This window comes from Triticum urartu, chromosome 4A (genome assembly GCF_056163025.1).
Source record: "Triticum urartu cultivar PI428250 chromosome 4A, HENAU_Tu73, whole genome shotgun sequence".
Lineage (NCBI taxonomy): Eukaryota > Viridiplantae > Streptophyta > Magnoliopsida > Poales > Poaceae > Triticum > Triticum urartu.
Window position 1 is genome coordinate 497,813,584 of NC_141876.1, and position 24,282 is coordinate 497,837,865.

The 24,282-nt window shown below is 50.1% G+C and overlaps 1 pseudogene; it reads right to left on the bottom strand.

Moving 5' to 3' along the window:
* Nucleotides 1–379: 379 nt before the first annotated feature.
* Nucleotides 380–24,282, bottom strand: part of LOC125552326 (putative E3 ubiquitin-protein ligase RHC2A) — a 56,766-nt pseudogene continuing 32,863 nt past the window's right edge.

The following is a 24,282-nucleotide window of genomic DNA, read 5'->3' on the forward strand; positions in this document are numbered from 1 at the left end:
ATACAGATGATTAGGACCCCACCCCACCCTACATCTCCCTCTATACTTAACCTCAATCACGACACGGCAACAACCTGCCTCTGCTTGCCACCGCTGTTGCTGCTTGCCATTGCTCCTTGTCGCGTATTTTCCAATTGAAGAGCAGAAAATATTCAATTGGAGAACAGAAAATATCTTGAGTGATGCTTTATTGAATCTTTGCTACGCTCTGAACCTTCCAACAAGTCATGGTTACAATGGAGGAACCCCCGTTGCATTGAGCGAGATGGAATTTGAAGAAACAATTGAGTGCTGACATGCTCACTATCTAGATGTGTGCATCAGTAAAAAAAACTTGTCTTGCTGAATGATACTCCAAAATGCAACACGAAGACCATCCTGAATGCACAAACTGGAGGACATTTCCATTGCAACATCTCTTGTTCTGCTCCTCTATGTACAAAACAGCACACAATTTGCACTCTACGTACAAATCCTCTTTATCTCTCAACTGGTATATAGAAAACATCAAACAGACATCTGCGGCTCTCCAACATCCAATTGTCATATTCCCCACTGCGTGATGCAGTCATCACCTGGCAATCGCATCCGCATGGCTATCATAGGATCTCCAGCTTGTGCTCCGGCTCCTCAGACCATAGGTGAAAACCGAGCTCCAGTCCGACCTCAAGGATGGGTGTGTCAAAGCAAGCAAACATGTTGTCAAACACACATCTGCTAACTCCCCTCTGTGACGAACAGCTCCCTCTCGATGACCATGAGATCTTCCTCGGTGCACCACCATTGTTGAAACCCCCATCCACCTCAGTGTAGACACCTGGGAGGGGAGCTCCCTCTCGTCGGACCACCTGCCAACAGCAAAGCCTCCACCAGGGAGCCGCCAAATCGTCAACCCAACCATTATCTCCTCCTCACTGCCAGCCTTAGCCCCGGTGTTGCTGCCCTGGTCGTCGGCGGCACCGAGGTCACACACCGGAGCAGGCCGTGCCACATCTGTGGGCAGCTTGTGCCGGCACAGGGGACACGAGTTACGCAGCGCGAGCCACGGCAGGATGTAGTCATGGTGGTACATGTGGCTGCAGGGCATCTCCCTGGCCTAGTCGCCCAGCTCGAAGGTCTCCTTGCAGACGACGCAGTGGGAGTCGGCGCCGATGTGGCCAGGGCAGGCGGCGACGACGACAGTGGGCATGGGCTCGACGGCGGCCTTGCAGTCCGCTGGGTTGTCGCAGGGGCGGACGGCGCCGAAGCCGCCGGCCTCGATCCGGGCGAGCTGCTTAAGGAACCACTCGAATCCGGACCCCATGAGGAAGTCAAACATGGTCTCGGGCAGCGGGCAGAGGCCGGATCCGACGCCATCATCGTAGAAGAGCTCGAAGCTGCTGGTGGCGCCGAGGGCCTCGTCGCAGGGAGGGGCGGCGGAGCGCTGGAGCACGATGACTGGGTTGTACAGTAACCCCAAGCGGGCACCCGAGGCGCCACGCCGGCTGCGGCGGGGCAGGACCTCGTTGACCCCGTGGGGGCGGAGGGCGCGACGCCCGGCGCGGCGGCGGCGCGTCCATCTGCTCCAGGAAGCCGCCGTCACAGCCGGGGCGGCAGGGAAGCTCGAGTCCTGTGAGCTGTCGGTGGATAAGATAAAGAAAGGAGCGCCAGTGTAATTCTTACAAACTGAAGTGGTTAATTTGCAAAATCAAATCGTTTTCCCTGTCCACTTAAATACGAACTGCGAGTTGAACTTTCAAAAACCACAGGGATTGTTTTCTAAAAAAGCCACGATGGTGAATCTGGAGACTCAATCCGTGCTTTATTATTAGGGAGAGATTAAAGGATGATGCTAAGACTTGGTATAATACTCTTGCTGCTGGTTGTGTGCGTAGTCCCTAGGATATGATTTACTACTTCTCTGAAAAATATTTTCTTACTCATAAGAAACAAGCTACCTTACAGGAAATATTTAACTTTGTACAAATTGAAGAAGAGAGTTTCCCACAAGCTTGGGGGAGGCTTCTCCAATTGCTTAATGCTTTTCCTGATGACCCTCTTAAGAAAAATGAAATACTCGATATCTTCTATAATGTACTAACCGATGCTTCTAGGAATTTCGTAGATAGTTGCGCTGGTTGTGTTTTCAGGGAACGAACTATTGGACAAGCTGAAGAATTATTGAATAACATATTGAAAAATTATGATGATTGGACTCTTCATGAACCACCGCTTAAACCTACTCTAAAAAAGAGGGGTATCTTATATCTCAATCCTAAAGATATGCAAGAGGCAAAGAAATCTATGAAGGAAAAAGGTATTAAAGCTGAGGATGTCAAAATTTTACCTCCTATTAAAAAAATACATGGGCTTGATACACCACCACCACCTAAGGTGGTAGAGGTAAATTCTTTAATGAAGTTCAATGATAATGGCAATCCTTATAATATGCATCCTAGCCAATGCCTGTATGAGTTTGAAAATTACATTAGGAAGCAAGGTCACTTCAATGCAAATGTTATGAAACAATTGAAATACAATTCTGATATGATTGCTTGCTTGAGTGACTTGTTATTTAGGATTTCCAATGATGTTAGAGGTGTAGGAAAGCATGCCTCTATGTTCAAACTCAATTAGAAAAAGTTGTTAAATCTCAAAGAGAATTGCTTGATGAAATGAACAATAATATCAATGATCATGCTGTTAGAGTAATGACTAGAGGAGGTAGAATGACTCAGGAACCACTTTATCCTAAGGGACAGCCAAAAAGAATTGAAAAAGACTCTCAAAGAGTTAACACTGATGCACCTAGTCCTTCTAAAAAGAAAAAGAAGAAGAAAAATGGTAGGACATTGCATGCCTCTAGTGAACCTGAAGTAGAAAAACCTCCTGACAATGATAATGAAGTTTCTATCTGATGCTGAAACTCGGTCTGGTAGTGAATACTAATAACCCACAAGTATAGGGGATCGCCACAGTTTTCGAGGGTAAAGTATTCAACCCAAATTTATTGATTCGACACAAGGGGGGCCAAAGAATACTCTCAAGTATTAGCAGCTAAGTTATCAATTCAACCACACCTGGAAACTTAATATCTGCAGCAAAGTGTTTAGTAGCAAAGTAATATGATAGTAGTGGTAACGGTAGCAAAAGGTAACAGTGGTAAAAGTAATGTTTTTGGTATTTTGTAGTGATGATAGCAATAGCAATGGGAAAGTAAATAAGTGAAGAACAATATATGGAAAGCTCGTAGGCAATGGATCAATGATGAAGAATTATGCCGGATGCGGTTCATCATGTAACAGTCATAACCTAGGGTGACACAGAACTAGCTCCGGTTCATAGATATAATGTAGGCATGTATTCCGAACATAGTTATACGTGCTTATGGAAAAGAACTTGCATGACATCTTTTGTCCTACCCTCCCGTGGTAGCGGGGTCCTTACGAAAACTAAGGGATATTAAGGCCTCCTTTTAATAGAAAACCGGAACAAAGCATTAATACATAGTGAATACATGAACTCCTCAAACTACGGTCATCACCGGTAAGTATCCCGATTATTGTCACTTCGGGGTTAACGAATCATAACACATAATAGGTGACTATAGACTTGCAAGATAGGATCAAGAACACTCATATATTGATGAAAACATAATAGGTCCAGATCTGAAATCATGGCACTCGGGCCCTAGTGACAAGCATTAAGCATAGCAAAGTCATAGCAACATCAATCTCAGAACATAATGGACACTAGGGATCAAACCCTAACAAAACTAACTCGATTACATGATAGATCCCATCCAACCCATCATCGTCCAGCAAGCCTATGATGGAATTACTCACGCACGGCGGTGAGCATCATGAAATTGGTGATGGAGGATGGTTGATGATGACGATGGCGACGAATTCCCCTCTCTGGAGCCCCGAATGGACTCCAGATCAGCCCTCCCGAGAGGTTTTAGGGCTTGGCAGCGGCTCCATATCGTAAAACGTGATGATTTCTTCTCTCTGATTTTTTTCTCCCCGAAACACAATATATGGAGTTGGACTTGGAGTCGGAGAGGCAACAGGGGGCCCACGAGGTAGGGGGGCGCGCCCCCACCCTCGTGGACAGGTGGTGGGCCCCCTGGCCTTCATATTTTGTAGGTATTTTTCATATTTTCTGAAAAGTGGCTCCGTGAAGTTTCAGGTCATTCCGAGAATGTTTGTTTCTGCACATAAATAACACCATGGTAATTCTGCTGAAAACAGCGTCAGTCCGGGTTAGTTCCATTCAAATCATGCAAGTTAGAGTCCAAAATAAGGGCAAAAGTGTTTGGAAAAGTAGATACGTTGGAGACGTATCAACTCCCCCAAGCTTAAACCTTTGCTTGTCCTCAAGCAATTCAGTTGACAAACTGAAAGTGATAAAGAAAAACTTTTACAAACTCTGTTTGCTCTTGTTGTTGTAAATATGTAAAGCCAGCATTCATGTTTTCAGCAAAGATTATAACTGACCACATTCACAATAACGCATAGGTCTCAAGTTTACTCATATCAATAGCATAATCAACTAGCGAGCAATAATTATAAATCTCGGATGTCAACACTTTCTCAAAACAATCATAATATGATATAACAAGATGGTATCTCGCTAGCCCTTTCTGAGACCGCAAAACATAAATGCAGAGCACCTTTAAAGACCAAGGACTGACTAGACATTGTAATTCATGGTAAAAGAGATCCAGTCAAGTCATACTCAATGTAAACTAACAGTAATGAATGCAAATGACAGCGGTGCTCTCCAACTGGTGCTTTTTAATAAGAGGATGATGACTCAGCATAAAAGTAAATAGATAGGCCCTTCGCAGAGGGAAGCAGGGATTTGTAGAGGTGCCAGAGCTCGGTTTTGAAACAGAGGTGAATAATATTTTGAGCGGTACACTTTCATTGTCAACATAACAACCAAGAGATGGCGATATATTCCATGCTACACACATTATAGGCGGTTCCCAAACAGAATGGTAAAGTTTATACTCCCCCTTCCACCAACAAGCATCAATCCATGGCTTGCTCGAAACAACGAGTGCCTCCAACTAATAAGAGTCCCAGGGGGAGTTTTGTTTGCAATTATTTTGATTTAGTTTGCATAAACCATGGGACTGGGCATCCCGGTGACCAGCCATTTATCTCGTGAGTGAGGAGCGGAGTCCACTCCTCTTGAGAATAACCCGCCTAACATGGAAGATACAGACAGCCCTAGTTGATACATGAGCTATTCAAGCATACAAAACAGGATATTTATTTGAAGGTTTAGAGTCTGGCACATACAAATTTACTTGGAACGGCAGGTAGATACCGTATATAGGTAGGTATGGTGGACTCATGAGTAATAACTTTGGGGCTTAAGGGATTGGATGCACAAGCAGTATTCCCGCTTAGTACAGGTGAAGGCTGGCAAAAGACTGGGAAGCGACCAGCTAGAGAGCGACAATAGTCATGAACATGCATTAAAATTAATCAACACCGAATGCAAGCATGAGTAGGATATAATCCACCATGAACATAAATATCGTGAAGGCTATGTTGATTTTGTTTCAACTACATGCGTGAACATGTGCCAAGTCAAGTCACATAAATCATTCAGAGGAGGATACCACCCTATCATACCACATCATAACCATTTCAATAGCATGTTGGCACGCAAGGTAAACCATTATAACTCATAGCTAATCAAGCATGGCACAAGAAACTATGATCTCTAGTTGTCATTGCAAACATGTTTATTCATAATAGGCTGAATCAGGAACAATGAACTAATCATATTTACAAAAACAAAAGAGGTCGAGTTCATACCAGCTTTTCTCATCTCAGTCAGTCCATCATATATCATCATAATTGCCTTTCACTTGCACGACCGAATAGTGTGAATAATAATAATAGTGCATGTGCATTGGACTAAGCTGGAATCTGCAGGCATTCAATAAACAGGAGAAGACAAGGCAATATGGGCTATTTTGTCAGATCAACATTTATGCATATAAGAGCCACTTCAACAATTTAGTTATGGTCTTCTCCCATCGACCCCCAAAGAAAATAAAAATATAAAACTCTTTACACGGGAAAGCTCCCAACAAGAAAAAGAAGAACAAGAAATATTTTTGGGTTTTCTTTTTAATTACTACTACAAGCATGAAAATTAAACTAACTAAAAGCTACAACTAATTTTTTTTGGTTTTTCTTAAGGTTTATTAAACACACAAGAAGAAAGCATAAAAAGGAAATAAACTAGCATGGATGATACAATGAAAAAGTATGAGCACCGACTTCTAGCAATGAGTGTGTGAACATAAATGTAATGTCGGCGGGAAATACGTACTCCCCCAAGCTTAGGCTTTTGGCCTAAGTTGGTCTATGGCCACGGCTGGCCTGGCGGATATCCATAATAGTAGTTGGGGTCGTACTGAGAAGAAGAAGAAGAGGAAGACTCTGATTGCCACTCGCTGACAATCATCTTCAAATCCCACTGGTAATTAGACTGTCGTGAAGGATCAACTTGTGGTTCCGGCTCTGGCTCCACGGCTGGTGCAGGGTTCCGATAGGCGTGAATAGCCTTCAACAGAACAAGGTACGTGCCTGAAGATAAATCAAACAAAGAAGGAGCAGGCAGGGTAATAGTCTCAGGATGATGTTTATTAAAGAACAACTGATATTTAAGCTCTCCTTCCCTATTCTTAACAATAAAATCATATGCCACCATACTTTTATAATCTAGATAAACACGAGGCAGCACCTTTTCTTCCTTCTCAAAATGCCTAATAGGTATGTTAAAATGTGCAGCTAGGTGTGAAGCATAGAAGCCTCCAAAGATGGGGCCCTTGGTACGGTTCAGACTTAACCGTTTAGCAATAATGCCGCCCATACTAACAGAGTTATCACTGTATAAACCGTGGAGCAGAATAATAATATCAGGGATACTAAGGTTTCCCCTGTTTCTGCGACCAATTAAGCAACGACTTGCAAATAATGCAAAATAACGTAAAACAGGAAAATGTATGCTAGTGATTCGTGCATCGAAAACCTTCCTTGATTCCCCTGCAGTGATAGTATCAATAAACCCCTCCACATCATCACGATGTGGTTCTTCTGTCTTGCCCTCAAAAGGGACTAAACAAATCCGACAAAAATCATAAAGTGACATCTCCTTATGCTCATCATATAAATGAAACTCCACCGTAGGTGGCGAGTTCCTAGAATGGAAATGAAAGTTTTGCACAAAGGTATTTGTGAGTAAGAGATACTGATCGCATTGGTCGTGGAGGAAAGCGGTGAGGCCTGCATTCTTAGCCAATTCATGACAATCTTCATAAATACCGGCTGCTGTCAAGAAATCATCGGAAGGCCATTCACACGCCCGAACCTCCGTGGTGCGCGGCAAATTATACTTAGGCTTCAGTGCCTTTTCCTTCGAGCTTTGGCTCGATGAGCCCCTCAATAGTCTCCTCATCATTTTCAAGGAACAATCTCGCCAAGCAGTTTTGTGAGAGGTGCTTTGAGCAAGGAGATCGAAAATGGCAGCAAAACGAGCTTGGACTCGAGTTTGAGCTGGTTATTCGTGTTTGTGGGAGGAAGGAGTGTATGGGTGAAAGAATAAGTGAAGGAGGGCCACCGTGGGCCCACGAGGCAGGGGCGCGCCCTCCACTCTCGTGGGCAGGTGGTTGACCCCCCTGCTGTGTTCTCAGTGCCAAATATTCTCAAATATTCTAGAAAAAATCATATTTAAATTTCAGGGCATTTGGAGAACTTTTATTTTTTGAGGTATTTTTATATTGCACGTGCCGGGGTACTGATCCACGAGCACCTATGGGACCGGCGGGCCGAGTCCCTTTTGGTTCGGCGGGGGCGGAGGTCGCGCGAAGAGCAGATCGAGGCGAAACACACGAGCGATTTACCCAGGTTCGGGTCGCACGGATGCGTAAAACCCTACTCCTGCTTTGTGGTTTGTATTGAGTTCTTGCTCGGGAGCGCGGAGTGCTACAGTATACACCAGCAGCTAACGAGACCGAGTGTGAGTGTTCTCCCCCCCTCTTCCCCCCTACGTTGTGCATGTGCCTCCTTTTATATGCTCAAGGGGTCACGGACAGGTGGCAACGTAGGCAAGGGTAAAAATGAAAAAGGTGCTGCGGTAGGTACAGCTACCTGCTACAGTGTATCATACCTAACCCTGACGGCAAGGGACAAGGGCCTTAAATGCCCGTCTGCGTCACCTAAAAAGTGCAAAAGGGACCGTCAAGGACGCCACCGCTCACCACGATGGCGATCTTGTCAGCGCCACTTGCCACCGCACGCCGCAGGCTGCACAGCCTCCCGCCACGTACGCCTGGAAGGGCCCCAGAGCGACACGTTGGTGGATGTGCTGGAGCGCGGGCACAGAGTGGTAGCTTGCCGCGGCAAGCGCCTTGCCGCTATCGTTGTCTTGTTGCGTCCGGGAGGTTGTCGCTCACCGGGCCTTGCCGGGACGCGTGGCGCGTCGCGGCAAGTTCCTTGAAATGCCTTGATTGGCCTTCCCGGCAAGCTCCTCTTGTCGGGGTCTCGAGGTGCCTTGGTTGGCCTTCCCGGCAAGCTCCTCTTGCCGGGGTCTTGAAATGCCTTGGCTTGGATACTTTGTTCTTGAATGGCTCCAAAGGAACCACGGAGGACCTTGGCGGTCACTCGGCAAGCCTTGCCACGGGATGCTGCGACTGCCCGTGCACAAGTTCGGGATACTAGGGTACCCCTACTCTAGTACACCGACAGGAGCCCCCGGGCCTGGGCCATACACGGTGCCGAGCGCTGTTGGGCCAGGCCCAAAACAGGGCACGGGCACGCGCGGCCTAGGTTACACCGTATCTCTCTCCGTATCCACCGCGCCCTCCCCGAACGGCACGCGTTGAATGCGGCGTCGTGGGAGAGATCGTGGGGTCTTCGGAAATGCGGAACGTCCGCCCCCTCCCTCTTTATAAGCAGAGGAAACAGGGGCAGTTCGCCCATTCGCCAGTTGCTGCTTCAATCTCGAAAATCTCCGCCGCTCCCTTGTCTTCCCAAAGCCGAAAGAGAGAAGCGCCCCGCCCCCCATCGCCACCAGCACCACCAACGTCGTCGACCTCCTCCACCACTTCCTCCATGGCTCCAAAAGCCGACAAGGGGAAGGTTGTGAAGTCGACCGAGGCGCAGCGGCTTGCGGCGCTGCGAAAGGAGCGGGCGGTCTCCCCCCCCCCAAGCTCGCCGCGAGGGAGCTGAGGGAGAACTACTACCTCTTCTGGTCGACGGAGATGCGAGCGCATCCGCGCACGAAGGTACTTCCCACCGCTGCTTGGAAGAAAGCTCCAAACGGATACCCTTTCTTCGCCTTGTTCTTCTACTGCGGGCTCTGCCCGCCCTTCTCTGAATTCTTCTGCGACATCATGAACACCTACGGGTTCCACCTCCTTGACTTCACCCCCAATGCCGTTCTGACCATGGCAGTTTTCGCACATCTCTGCGAAAACTTTGTCGGAGTCCATCCCAACGTAGCCCTCTTTCGCCATTTCTTTATACCCCGAGTAGAGAGAGGAGAGCCTTTATCCGGCGGAATCGCCTGGATCTCAAGGGCCGGCAAGAAGGAAACTTATCTGGAGGGAGAGTTCCGCGGCAAGTGGGAGGAATGGAGAGCATACTGGTGCTGGATTGACGAGGAGAACCCGCAGCCGTTTACCACCCGGCGCCAAACCCCAGTAGCACGCGGCAGTGACTGGAGTGACGTGGCTCCGGAAGACGACAGGCTGAAGATTGCTGTCACCCGGATCCTACGCCTCAGGCTTGCCGGGCTCACTGTAGGCGCTGTTGGCGCAGATTTTCTTCGTCGCTGCATCGCCCCCCTGCAGGAACGAGGGAGACCCGCCTGGGAGTTCAAGAATGCGGCGGATATCATGAGGCTGCGGCCGGGCCTCAACTTCAACTTCACTGTTCTGGAGCTCAACGCGATGCTCCAGGAGCTGTTCAAGTATGACCCTCATCATCCCGAAGTGTTCAGGTTGCCGGGGGGTGTCGTTCCGTTGTGCAACAATTCCGCGCTCGACCGCATCCGTGCAATGATGCCGCTGTGCGATTCGCATGGAATTGTGCCAACTTGGAAAGAGCCTGCAGACGACGTCGTGCAGCAATTCTTCGATGGCTTGGTAGAAGTGCCGATCCGCCCCGACGAGAAGGATAGCCTTACTCGCGACACCACTGATGAGGAGATGACACGCATCGCCACTAGGCTGGAAGAGGCGGCGGCAGCCGCAGCCGCGGGCGAATTTGGATTCACCGTGGAGGAGGCAGATGCAGCAGAGGCGGGAAGCCGTGCCGAGCGAGAGGAGCGCATCGGCGAGAAAGAACTTGCCGGGCATGGCGCCGGGTCGAGCGAGCCTGCCAAGGATACGAGCGGCTCGCTGGAGATCAACTCGTCTTCTACCACATCTTCAGACAGCTCGCCGCAAGCAGAGCCTCCATCTCCACCAAGAAGGCGTCTCCGCAAGGCCGGGGACGTAGCGGAGCGGCAAGCGAGTCAACAGCCGCCGCGCCGCGCGACACGCTCCACCGCGGCAAGCACTGTTGCCGCGGGAGCGCCTCACGCTGCTGCGGCAACTGGAGCGGGGTCCTCCCGGACCACCACTTCTGCTCCTGCCGCTTTTCACGCCGCGGCGGCAACCGGAGCGGGGTCGTCTCAGACCACCACAACTGTTCCCGCCAAGCGGCCAAGGGAAACCACTCCTCCGCCTCCTCGTGCCGGACGTGAGCCGGATTTCGACTTCTCTGCATTCAACTCCGACGAGGAAGAAGAAGAAGAGTAAGATTCCCTTGTTGTACTTGCATTTCTTCAATTCTTGCTGTTTTGTCTTGTATCTCATTTGCTTTACTCTGAACTTGTTCCTTTTTAGGACTCTGGCCCAGAGAGCAGCGAAGAGAGCCAAGGTCCCGGTGATCGTCATCGAGGACGAATCCACTGCGACAGCAGGGGGTGCGCCCGAGACAACCTTGCCGGACCCGGCAACTTTTCTCCAGAGCAGCCCCCAGCGTAAGTATATGGTTCACTTTCCGCTGTCAGGCGCGCATGGGTACTCTGTCTTTGCTGATATCTGACTGCTGGTTTGTGTAGGAGCAGAGCAGCCTCACCAGGAGCGCCTGGAGGCCGCCCCCGAAACGCCAAGGGAGAGTCCTCCGGCAAGGGAGGGTTATCCGGTAAGGGAGAGGTCTCCGGCAAGGGGGAGTTCTCCGGCAAGGGACAGCACCAGCGGCCCTCCGGCGGCGGAGACCACGACTGCAGAACCCGGTACAGGTACTCCTCTCGCTTCAAAACTTCCCTTGGGTTCTTCTTCTTTTGATCTTCTTCTTGTTGAATATTTGCTTGATTCTTCTCCCTTTTTCGGCTGTCAGACCCATCTGCTGCGGAGCAGATGGAGACCGAGGTTGCCGCCGACGACGGCGCTGCCACCGAGGGAGCAGCCAGTGCTGATGATCCCGCCGGCGCAGAGGCCGCCAAGGCTGCCGCCGCAGCAACTGGCGAGGGGTCTGGCGATCGCACTGACGGCCCTGAGTCCGCAGGAGCGCCAGGCGCTACATCGACCGCCGACCCGTCCGCCGCTGCCGCAGCGCCAGGCTCCGAAGAGCCCCAGCCAGGCGTCTACTTGAAGGCCGGCGATGGCGTCTTCATCAACCTGCCCTGTGCGTCAAGCTCCAGGGCGCCGGTCGAGGGAGAGATCTTCGACGGGGAGGTACTTGCCTCCGCGGGGCTGACGCTGGTTGACACGCCGAGCAGCAGCAGCGAGCCTGAGGAAGAGCGGCTGCTGCAGAAGTTGTTGTCGCTCTACCGCGCGCGGCAAGCCAAGCTGGAATCCCGCGAGGCGCTTGCCGCGAAGGCGGGAGCAGACATCAAAAAGCGCGCGGAGGAGCTCCGGGGTCTCCACCAGGAAGCTCTCCGGTCCCTGGCGGAGGAGCGGGAGCAACTCGCCGAAGAGCAGAAGGCCTTCCTCCTCGAGAAGGCTGAAGTCAGAGAGTAACAGCGGCTTGCCGCTGAGAAGCTGTTTGCGCAGGAAGGCGAGCTGGCGCAGCGGAAGGTCAACCTTGACGCCCACGAGGAGGAGCTTGTCGCGCGTGAGGAAAAATTTGGCGGAGCCCTCAAGCAAGCGGAGGATGCTGCCGCAGCCGCCGAGACCACCAAGAAGGAGCTGGAGATGAAGGTGGCACAGCTGGAGGCCGATCTTGCCGAGAAGGGCAAAGAGCTCAGCGCCGCCAAGGACTCCAACGCGGATCTTGAGTTGAAGCTGACCACTTTGACCAAGACGCTGGACGGCGCCAAGGAGCAGGAGGTGGCCTTGAAGGAGGAGATCAAGGCCGACAAGGCGCTGCTGGAGAGTGCTGCTGCCACCCAGAATGCTTTCAAGGAGACTGTGGAGCACTGGACGAAGAGTCTTGTGAATGTTGCCGCAGACATTCACAGGGAGCTGGTGCAGCTGGGGATGGAGGATCTCGGGTATCCCTCCGACGAGAACCTCCAACCCAGCGCCAAGCTCGTCTTGTTCTTCAAAGGCGTGGCGACGGCCCTCCAGCGACTCCGGGAGAGGATCCCAAAGCAGCTGGCCGACGAGTCGCGCAAGATCTGCGCGGGAGCTCTTCAGAAAGTGTTGGTGAAGGTGGCCTTCCGCAATCCGGGCCTCAACCTCACCAACGTCCTCAAGACCCTGCCGCCGGATGCTGATCTGGAGGCGCTCAAGACCCTTGTCGCACCCATTGTGGACAAGGTGAGCGGGATCAAGAGGATCGAGGGCGATCGCGTAGACTAGGCCGCCCGTTTCTTCTTTTCTTGTCGTTGTTTGTCATGTTATGAAAACAATCTGTTAGAGCCGCGACAAGCTATCTTTAATATAACTCTATTCCAGGTAATGATTGCAATGTTATTCCCTTTACTTGATTCCTCCCTTTGTATGTTTTTGCCCTACGCTTTTAGGGAACTTGCCGGTGCAGGCACCTGAGCCGCGAGCACTGAGTGCGGGACGTCGGCAGCCTGCTGGCGGTGCCGCTACCAACAAGAAACCTTGTCGCAACTAGTTGCAGCTCACTTAAGTTGTTGAGCGGACTCGAAACAAAATAAGGGCGCAACTAGCTACGAGTTGGTTCCTCCGCGCACAGGTTTTCCATACAAAGTGCGTTCGTTCAAGGGAGATAACTAAAAGATTTAAAAAATCTGATTGCTCAAACTTTGGGAACTTAGCTTTTCTATTGTTTGCCTCCCGGCAAGGCGAAACTTTCTTGAACGACGTCTGGTCCATACCATTATCTTCTCCTTTCCCCCCGGCAAACTTGTGGGCGAGGGAACCTTCCTTTCCTTGAGAAAAAAAAGAAAGAAGAGAAAATAAAGATATGGAGCCTTATGGCTCGTTATTGCTTACCGGGGAGTAGGTGCTGCACAAAGTGTCAGATAACACATGCAAAAAATAGAAAGCATGAAATTGACAAGATGTGCGGTGCACATGAGCTTTACTTATGCACGGGGTTTGCGCCCGGCTTTGTACAAAGGATTACATGCAACAGCGGCAAGACTTGTACAAAAGGTGGTTGCCGGAACAGGTTCCGGCAACCGCGCCTTACGGGTAAAACTTACGAAGATGCTCAATATTCTAGGAGTTGCTCACCGGAATGGCATCTTCGGTCTCAAGGCGGACAGCGCCAGGCCTAGTGACTCGTTTCACCCGGTAAGGGCATTCCCACTTCGGCGTCAACTTGTTGGAATTCTTGCCGGACTGAACACGCCGAAGAACAAGGTCGCCTTCCTCGAGACTTCTGGCATTAACTTTGCGGCTATGGTAGTGGCGCAAAGCTTGCTGGTAGCGAGCAGCTCATACAGCAGCCTGAAGACGGTCTTCCTCAAGGAGCAGCGCGTCATCTTGTCGCAGCTGCTCTTGCTCAAGCTCATCATAAGCGAGCACTCGAGGTGACCCGTATACGAGTTCCGTGGGGAGAACTGCCTCTGCTCCATATACTAGAGCGAAAGGTGTCTGGCCAGTGGCTCGATTTGGCGTCGTCCTGATCGACCAAAGAACCACCGGCAGCTCCTCGATCCAGTTTCTTCCGCACTTGTGCAGCCTGTCGAAAGTTCTGGTCTTGAGCCCACGCAGCACTTCAGCATTTGCCCTCTCCGCTTGACCGTTGCTTCTCGGGTGAGCAACAGAAGCGAAGCAGACCTTGGCGCCAAGATCTTGGACGTACTGCATGAAGTTGTGGCTCGTGAATTGTGTACCGTTGTCGGTGATTATCCTATTAGGGATCCCGAAGCGGCAAACAATCGACCTAAAGAACTTGACTGCTGACTGTGCTGTCACCTTCCTCACTGGTTCCACTTCCGGCCACTTTGTGAACTTGTCGATTGCAACGTACAAGTACTCAAAGCCCCCGACTGCTCGGGGAAGGGGCCAAGGATGTCGAGCCCCCAGACCGAAAATGGCCAGGATAAAGGGATCGTCTGGAGAGCTTGAGTTGGTTGATGTATCTGCTTGGAATGGAACTGGCACGCTTCACACTTGGTTACTTGTGCAGTTGCATCCTGGAGGGCTGTCGGCCAAAAGAAACCTTGCCGGAATGCTTTGCCGACAAGTGCTCTTGCGCCAATGTGGTGTCCACATATGCCTCCATGTATCTCTGCCAACAGCTTTTGTCCGTCTTCCCGGTGAATACACTTCAATTTCACACCGTTGAGTCTTCTTCTGTACAGTGTCTTGTCGATAAACTGATACATACTTGACTGCCGGGCTACTCTTTCCGCTTCTTCTTGCTCTTCGGGAAGTTCTCCTGTCTGAAGGAAACGGACAATCTGCTGCGCCCATGCTGGAGCTTGTGGCTCGACAACAAGGACTAAAGGCAAATCTGCTGCTGCGGGAACATCCGCTTCTACGGCGAGAACCTACGGCTCTGCCGGAGCTTGACGTTCCCCGGCAAGCTTGCCGGAGCAAAACTTGTCGGGAGCTTCTGCTTCAACGGAACAAACCCTAGGGCTTGCTGGAGCAGACTGCTCCTCAGCGCCTTTGGCGTTGATCTTGGGGACATTCTTGGCGGCGGCTTCGGGAAGCTCTGCCGGAAAATAGTCACCAGAAATCAACTTCCTCTTCTTGCTCTGTCCAGTTGATGGCATTACGGACGGTTGAGTCAGCTTGAGCACAAAGATCCCTGGTTCCACAGGTAACTTAAGTGCGGCGCACTTTGACAGGCCGTCGGCAACGGCGTTCTGAGCTCTTGGAACATGTTCCATCTATAGGCCGTCAAAGTACTTTTCTAGCTTTCTCACTTCGTCGACGTAGGCTTCCATCAACGGACTCTGATAGCTCTTGTTCACTTGGCGGACGACAAGCTGCGAGTCACCCCTGACAATGAGCTTCTTGATCCCAAGGTCTGCCATGATCCTGAGACCGGCAAGCAAGCCTTCATACTCTGCAGTATTGTTTGTTGCTTGCTCCTTGGGAAAGTGCATCTGGACTACGTACTTGAGGTGCTCTCCGGTGGGTGCGACAAGCAGCACGCCAGCGCCGGCGCCTTGCAGCGAAAAGGCACCATCAAAGTACATCAGCCACTCTTTGCTTGCTTCCTTGACGGGGATGCTCGTTTCTGGAATTTCTTCATCTGGTGTTGGCGTCCATTTTGCTATGAATTCTGCCAATGCTCTGCTTTGGATAGTTGAAGTACTCTCAAACTGGAGGCCAAAGCTTGACAATTCCAGTGCCCACTCAACAATCCTGCTTGTCGCTTCTGCATTCTGTAGTATCCTCTTCAGCGGAAAGCGAGTGACAACTGTGATCTCATGTGCTTGGAAGTAATGGCGCAGCTTTCTCGAGGCCATGAGAAGGCCGAAAAGCAATTTATGCACGCCAGAGTACCTTGACCTAGCCCCCTGCAGAAGGGAACTGACAAAGTAAACTGGGCGCTGCACCATTCTCTTCTGTATCTCCTCGCGCGTCTGCGCAGATCCATCCTTGTCGGGACCAGAGCTTGCCGGGGAAGCCCCCTGCTTGTCGCTGGATGCGTCTGCCGTGGTTGCTGGCTCGTCATCTGCGTCCCTCTCCGCTACTAACGCAGCACTAACCACTTGATTGGTTGCCGCTATATACAGCAGCAACTTCTCTTGTGGCTTAGGTGCGACAAGTATTGGAGTGGAGGACAGGTATCTCTTTAAGTCTTGCAGCGCAGCCTCCGCTTCCGGAGTCCATTTCATTGGACCTGCCTTTTTCAATATTTTGAAAAACGGCAGGGCGCGCTCAGCAGACCTAGAGATAAACCTGCTGAGAGCAGCCACGCAACCGGCAAGTCTTCGCACATCCTTGACGCGCTTTGGTGCTTCAATCTGCTCAATAGCCTTGATCTTGTCGGGATTGGCTTCGATTCCCCGTTGAGACACGAAGAACCCGAGAAGCTTGCCAGAGGGGACTCCAAACACACACTTCTCGGGGTTGAGCTTGAGGTTGATCTTGCGCAGATTTGCAAAAGTCTCGTCTAAATCTTGGATCAGAGTTGCCTTGTCCTTGCTCTTGACCACTATGTCATCCATATAAGCTTCCACATTTCTGTGTATTTGTGGCTCAAGAGCGACATGGACTACTCTTGCAAATGTTGAGCCAGCATTTTTTAATCCGAAAGGCATCCGTATGAAACAGTACGTGCCACATGGAGTAATGAATGCGGTCTTCTCCTCATCCTCTTCTGCCATGAAGATCTGATGATATCCTGAGTATGCGTCAAGAAATGAAAGCAAATCACATCCGGCTGTGGAGTCAACAATCTGGTCAATGCGCGGCAAAGGAAATGGGTCTTTGGGACAAGCTTTGTTAACATCGGTAAAATCGATACAAAGTCTCCATTTCCCGTTCGCCTTGCGCACGACTACATGATTGGCCAACCACGTAGGATGGAGCACTCCTTTGACAAGGCCTGCTGCTTCCAACTTCTTGATCTCTTCTGCGATGAATTCTTGGCGCTCCACTGCTTGCTTCCTAACCTTCTGCTTGACGGGCCGCGCATGAGGACAAACGGCAAGGTGGTGCTCAATTACTTTCCTGGGAACACCGGGGATGTCAGACGGTTGCCACGCAAACACGTCGACATTTGCCCGCAGGAAAGCAATGAGCGCGCTTTCCTATTTAGGGTCGAGAGTGGCACTGATGGTGAAGGTACCACCAGTGCCGTCCTCCTTGGCGGACACCTTCTTCGTCTCTGGTGGGGCTGCCATTGTCTTCTTACACTTGCCGGTGGAGCTCGATGGTGCGTCCTCGATGGCAGCGCAGCACTCCGAAGAGGTGCGCTTGCCAGGGTGGGCATCAGAACTCTTGCCGGACTTGGTCTTCTTCTCTCCGGGAGCTTCAACGGCAAGTGACTTGCGATCTGTTGCGGCTGCCGCTTCCCGGTAGATCTTGTCGGCGCAGATAAGAGCATCCTTCTTGTCGCCGGGGACAGAGATGACGCTTATCGGGCCTGGCATCTTTAGCATGTTGTATGCATAGTGAGAGGCTGCCATGAACTTGGCGAGTGCTGGACGGCCAAGTATCCCATTGTAAGGCAATGGAATATCGGCAACGTCAAAAGTGACCCTCTCAGTCCTGAAGTTCAGCTCGCTGCCAAATGTTACTGGCAACGTGACCTTCCCCTTCAGCTTGCTTCTTCCCGGGTTGATTCCTTGGAATGTGCCGGTCTCTTCAAGCTCGCTGTCAGGGATCTGGAGTTTCTGGAGTACAGCGGAGGAGATCAGGTTCAAGCCGGCCCCGCCATCAACTAGCATCTTTGTGACCTTGAGGTTGCGGATAGTTGGTCAAACCAACATCAGCAAGCACCCGACCGCAGTTGTGCGATCAGGGTGGTCCTCAATGTCAAAGATGATAGGCGTGCTGGACCATTTCAGAAGCTTGCGTGACTCGACAGGTGGTTCCGCCGCATTGACTTCCCGCACCCACTGCTTGAGTTGGCGGTGTGAAGTATGTAGAGAAGCACCACCGTCAACGCACAAGACCTCTGTGGCTTTCTGGAACTCCTGCTCGCTGGTCTCGACATCATCCATGTCTTCGTCGTCGTCGTCATCTTCATCCTTGTCGCGGCCGTGGGGAGGTCTGTCTCCTTGCCGCTGCTTGGCCTTGCCGCGGCGTCCTCCCAGGCCGGCGCGCTTCTTGCCAGATTCTCCAGCGCCTCCTTGGGCCCTCTCCCTGTCTCGTCGCTCGTACTCAGCCTTTTGTTGCTGGACAAGCTGCTCGACCTTCTTGCAGCTCTGGAGGACATGGCCCTTGGTGCGGTGGATCTTGCAGTACTGCTTGTCGGTGCCGTCCTGCTTGTCGGCGACCGCCATAGCCTGGCAGTTGGTGCATGCGGCAATCTCCTTGCCGGAGCTATCAACTTTGGCTTTCTTGGCGCCACCTTCGTTGCCGGACTGCTCAACGACTAGCACATCTTTGCCTTTCTTCTTCCTGTTCCGCCGCCGGTTTTACTTTGCCGGGGCAGCATCCTCGCTGTCAGATCCTCCTGCTCCTGCATTCTCTCCGGGGAGTTTCCTCCCTTCCTCAGCACGTGCACACTTGTCGGCCAGGGCATACAGCTCACTGACATCTCTGATCTTGCACATCGCCATCTCCTCCCGCATCCTGCGGTTACGCACGTTCTGATGGAACACGCTGATGACCGCGGCAGGGTGGACATCTGGGATGTTGTGCTGTACACGGTTGAATCTCTGAATGTACTTGCGTAGGGGCTCTCCTTCCTTCTGGGCGAGCAGATGAAGGTCACTCTCTTGGCCATGAGGTTTGTGGCCGCCTGTAAAGGCACCGACAAACTGATGGCATAGGTCTGCCCAGGAGGATATGGAGTTGTCCGGCAAGTGCATGAGCCAGGACCTGACGTTGGGCTTGAGCACCAGCGGGAAGTAGTTGGCAAGGATCTTGTCGTCCCGCCCCCCGGCAGCCTGCACCGCGATGGTGTAGATGCTGAGGAACTCCGATGGATGCGACTTGCCGTCGTACTTCTCTGGTACGTCTGGCTTGAAATTCTTCATGCTGGGCCACTGGACTTGCCGCAGCTCACGAGTGAACGCAGGGCAACCTACCGCATACGGCAAGTCGCCTGGTTCCCCTGGCGCATGCATGTCGACAGAGGGCCCAGCGCGCTGGTCTGATTGACGTCGCGCTTCCCTTCAGCGCTCGATGCGAGTACGAGCGTCTTCTTGCTGTCGTTCGTGAAGAACTTGGCACTGATCGTGACGAGCTCGTGGATCTGATGACGCGGTGGAGTCGCTGTCAAGGTGGATCCGGTGAGTCGGCGATCTTGGCCTTCGGGGTGGAGAGTGCACAGTGGTTGCACCCCCACCGGCCTTGTCGCCACCGGCTCGTGCCTGGCTGACTTGCCACGGTTGCGACGTGCTCGACTGCCGTTGAGTGTCGCCGTTGGCGAAGCCGATGAGACTCTGAATGGTGGCCCTCCAGTCGTCGATCTTGTCTGCTGTTGGAGGGTAGTCTAGGAGCAGTTGAGCCCGTGCCAAAGCTTCTGCTGCAGTGGCGGGTGGTGGTGGCGAACGGTGCGAGGAGCGGGATATGCTCGGACTTCTAACTATGTTAGAAGGAGCAGTATCCCGTCCAGGCGACCGTGCCTCGCTCGCGCCAGCATGTTGGCGTGCATGCTGGTCTTGAGCACTCCGAGATCCACCAGCTCGATCTTGGTCCAGCAAACGCATGGTACCGTGAGTACCATGACGCTGCCGGTCCCGCGCCTCCTGAGATGGGCGTGGTGCATGTACGGACGCTGAGGTCTTGGAGTGTGCCCGGTCGTTGTGGGAGCCGGCTACGCCGCCGATGGGCGGCGCAGCCTTGTCCTTGGACCTGGCAGCACCGTGAGCTCCCTCGTCGACGCCCGTTCTTCCGCCGGCGTCCGCCCCATCAGCCGTTTGCTCCGGAGGCAGCGGGGCGGACGGAGCAGCCGCCTCCGAAGCCTTCTTCTTCGGCGGCATGTCGATGAAGATGATGAAGATCTAGCTCGCGTGAACGCCGGATCTGGTTCACACAACCTCGACGCCCCCTACCTGGCGCGCCAAAGATGCCGGGGTACTGATCCACGAGCACCTATGGGACCGGCGGGCCGAGTCCCTTTCGGTTTGGCGGGGGCGGAGGTCGCGCGAAGAGCAGATCGAGGCGAAACACACGAGCGGTTTACCCAGGTTCGGGCCGCACGGATGCGTAAAACCCTACTCCTGCTTTGTGGTTTGTATTGAGTTCTTGCTCGGGAGCGCGGAGTGCTACAGTACACACCAGCAGCTAACGAGACCGAGCGTGAGTGTTCTCCCCCCCTCTTCCCCCCTACGTTGCGCATGGGCCTCCTTTTATATGCTCAAGGGGTCACCGACAGGTGGCAACGTAGGCAAGGGTAAAAATGAAAAAGGTGCTGCGGTAGGTACAGCTACCTGCTACAGTGTATCATACCTAACCCTGACGGCAGGGGACAAGGGCCTTAAATGCCCGTCTGCGTCGCCTAAAAAGTGCAAAAGGGACCGTCAGGGACGCCACCGCTCGCCATGATGGCGATCTTGTCAGCGCCGCTTGCCACCGCACGCCGCTGGCTGCACAGCCTCCCGCCACGTACGCCTGGAAGGGCCCCAGAGCGACACGTTGGTGGATGTGCTGGAGCGCGGGCACAGAGTGGTAGCTTGCCACGGCAAGCGCCTTGCCGCTTTCGTTGTCTTGTTGCGTCCGGGAGCTTGTCGCTCACCGGGCCTTGCCGGGACGCGTGGCGCATCGCGGCAAGTTCCTTGAAATGCCTTGATTGGCCTTCCCGGCAAGGTCCTCTTGCCGGGGTCTCGAGGTGCCTTGGTTGGCCTTCCCGGCAAGCTCCTCTTGCCGGGGTCTTGAAATGCCTTGGCTTGGATACTTTGTTCTTGAATGGCTCCAAAGGAACCACGGAGGACCTTGGCGGTCACTCGGCAAGCCTTGCCACGGGATGCTGCGACTGCCCGTGCACAAGTTCGGGATACTAGGGTACCCCTACTCTAGTACACCGACAACACGGATAATCAGTGAACAGACAGAAAATATTTATTTTTATTTTATTTAATATAAATAACAGAAAGTAAAAGTGGGGTACAGAGGGTTGTGCCTTCTAGTTTCATCCATCTCATGGTCATCAAAAGGAATCCTCTAACAAGGTTGATCAAGTCTTGTTAAAGAACTCATTCCGAATAACATGGAACCGGAAAAATTTCGAATAACACTATGTTACCTCAACGGGGATATGCACATCCCCAATAATAAGAACATCATATTTCTTCTTGACAGTAGGAAGAGGAAATTCAAAACCTCCAAATATAATCGATTGAATTTTTCCAATAGAGTTGATACTATGAACTTGAGGTTGTTTCCTCGGAAAGTGTATCGTATGCTCATTACCATTAACATGAAAAGTGACATTGCCTTTAGTGCAATCAATAACAGCCCCTGCAGTATTCAAAAAGGGTCTTCCAAGAATAATAGACATACTATCATCCTCGGGAATATCAAGAATAACAAAGTCTGTTAAAATAGTAACGTTTGCAACTACAACAGGCACATCCTCACAAATACCGACAGGTATAGCGGTTGATTTATCAGCCATTTGCAAAGATATTTCAGTAGGTGTCAACTTATTCAAATCAAATCTACGATATAAATAGAGAGGCATAACACTAACACCGCCTCCAAGATCACATAAAGCAGTTTTAACATAATTTCTTTTAATGGAGCATGGTATAGTTGGTACACCGGGATCTCCTAGTTTCTTAGGTATTCCACCCTTAAAAGTATAATTAGCAAGCATGGTGGAAATTTCAGCTTCCGGTATCTTTCTTTTATTTGTAATAATATCTTTCATGTACTTAGCATAAGGATTGGTTTTGAGCATATCAGTTCATCGCATATGCAAAAGGATAGGTCTAATCATTTCAGCAAAGCGCTCAAAATCCTCATCATCCTTTTTCTTAGATGATTTGGGAGGAAAAGGCATGGGTTTCTGAACCCAAGGCTCTCTTTCTTTACCATGTTTCCTAGCAACAAAGTCTTTTTTATCATAACGTTGATTCTTTGATTGTGGGTTATCAAGATCAACAACAGGTTCAATTTCTATATCATTATCATTACTAGGTTGAGCATCATTATGAACATTATCATTAACATTACCACTAGTTTCAGGTTCATTACCAGATTGTGTTTCAGCATCAGAAATAGAAATATCATTTGGATTCCTAGGTGTTTCAACAATAGGATCACTAGAAGCATGCAAAGTCCTATCATTTTTCTTTTTCTTCTTTTTAGAAGGACTAGGTGCATCTATATTATTTCTCTGAGAATCTTGCTCAATTCTCTTAGGATAGCCTTCAGGATACAAAGGTTCCTGAGTCATTCTACCAGTTCTAGTAGCCACTCTAGCAGCATTATCATAATCTTTACTATTCAATTCATTGAGCAAGTCATTTTAAGCTTTAAGTACTTGTTCTACTTGAGTGGTAACCATAGAAGCATGTTTACTAATAAGTTTAAGTTCACCTTTAACATTAGCCATATAATCACCCAAGTGTTCAAGCATATTTGAATTTTATTTCAATTGTCTACCAAAATAAGCATTAAAATATTCTTGCTTAGCCATAAATTTATCAAACTCATCTAAGCATGGGCTAGCAAACTTAGTAAATGGGATTTCAGCTTTATCATATCTATAGAGAGAATTTACCTTTACTACCTGTGTCGGGTTATCAAGACCATGAGTTTCTTCAATAGGAGAAGGATTTGGATTATATGTTTCTTAAACAGGCGGTAAATTAAGACCATGTATTTCTTCAATAGGAGGTAAATTCTTAACATCTTCAGCTTTAATACCTTTTTCTTTCATAGATTTCTTTGCCTCTTGCATATCTTCAGGACTGAGAAATAGAATACCCCTCTTATTCGGAGTTGGTTTAGGAATAGGCTCAGGAATTGGCTCCGGAGGTGTCCAATTATTTTCACTTGTCAATATATTATTCAATAGAATTTCAGCTTCATCCGGTGTTCTTTCCCTGAAAACAGAACCAGCACAACTATCCAGGTAATCTCTGGAGGCATCGGTTAGTCCATTATAAAAGATATCAAGTATTTCATTTTTCTTAAGAGGATGATCAGGCAAAGCATTAAGTAAATGGAGAAGCCTCCCCCAAGTTTGTGGGAGACTCTCTTCTTCAATTTGCACAAAATTATATATATCCCTTAAAGCAGCTTGTTTCTTATGAGCAGGGAAATATTTAGCAGAGAAGTAATAAATCATATCCTAGGGACTATGCACACAACCAGGATCAAGAGAATTAAACCATATCTTAGCATCGCCCTTTAATGAGAAGGGAAATATTTTAAGGATATAAAAGTAACGAGTTCTCTCATCTTTAGTGAACAGGGTGGCTATATCATTCAATTTAGTAAGATGTGCCACAATAGTTTCAGATTCATAACCATGAAAAGGATCAGATTCAACCAAAGTAATTATATCAGGATCAACAAAGAATTCATAACCCTTATCGGTAACACAGATAGGTGAAGTAGCAAAAGCAGGGTCAGGTTTCATTCTAGCATTTAGAGATTGCTGTAACATCCCAAATTTTCAATTTGGAATGTTATACAAGAGATCATCAGTGCATATCATATTTTATTGCACTTTGGTTGATCCTAGAAATTTCACGCAACTCAAGGACCCTCGGAGAGAGTTGGGGATTTCGTTATTTTCATATTTGAGTTTTCTCAAATTTTGAAAATAGGATCATTTGATTTCATTTATTTTATCTTCAATTATTTCTATTATAGAAATTTTGATAGAGGGAATAAAATGACTTTCCCAAAATAAAGAAATATTGAGGATTTAATAAAAAATCAAATAAGATTTTATTTTGGTTTTATTTGCTATTTTATTTGAATTTAGGAAAAATTGCATGTTTTCAAAAATTGCATTTAGGGCCAAGAAAATGTTCATCCTGTTCTAAATATTTTATTTAGACGGTCAAAATTTGTTTTGGCATTTTTAGATTTTTATTTATTTTTCTAGAATTTTTTTAGTTGCAGCGATATTGTTTTAAAAAAAAAACCTCGCGCCCGACTGGGCCGAAGGCCCAGCCGAGCCGGCCCAGTCGCCGCCGCCTCCCGCAAGACCGGATCGGGACCGGAGTCCCGATCGCCGCCGCCGCCGTGTCCGGGGAGGACACGCCGCCCGAGGCCGCCCCCTTCCCCAAGTTGCCCTCCCTTTATAACCCGCCCGGAGCCGCCGC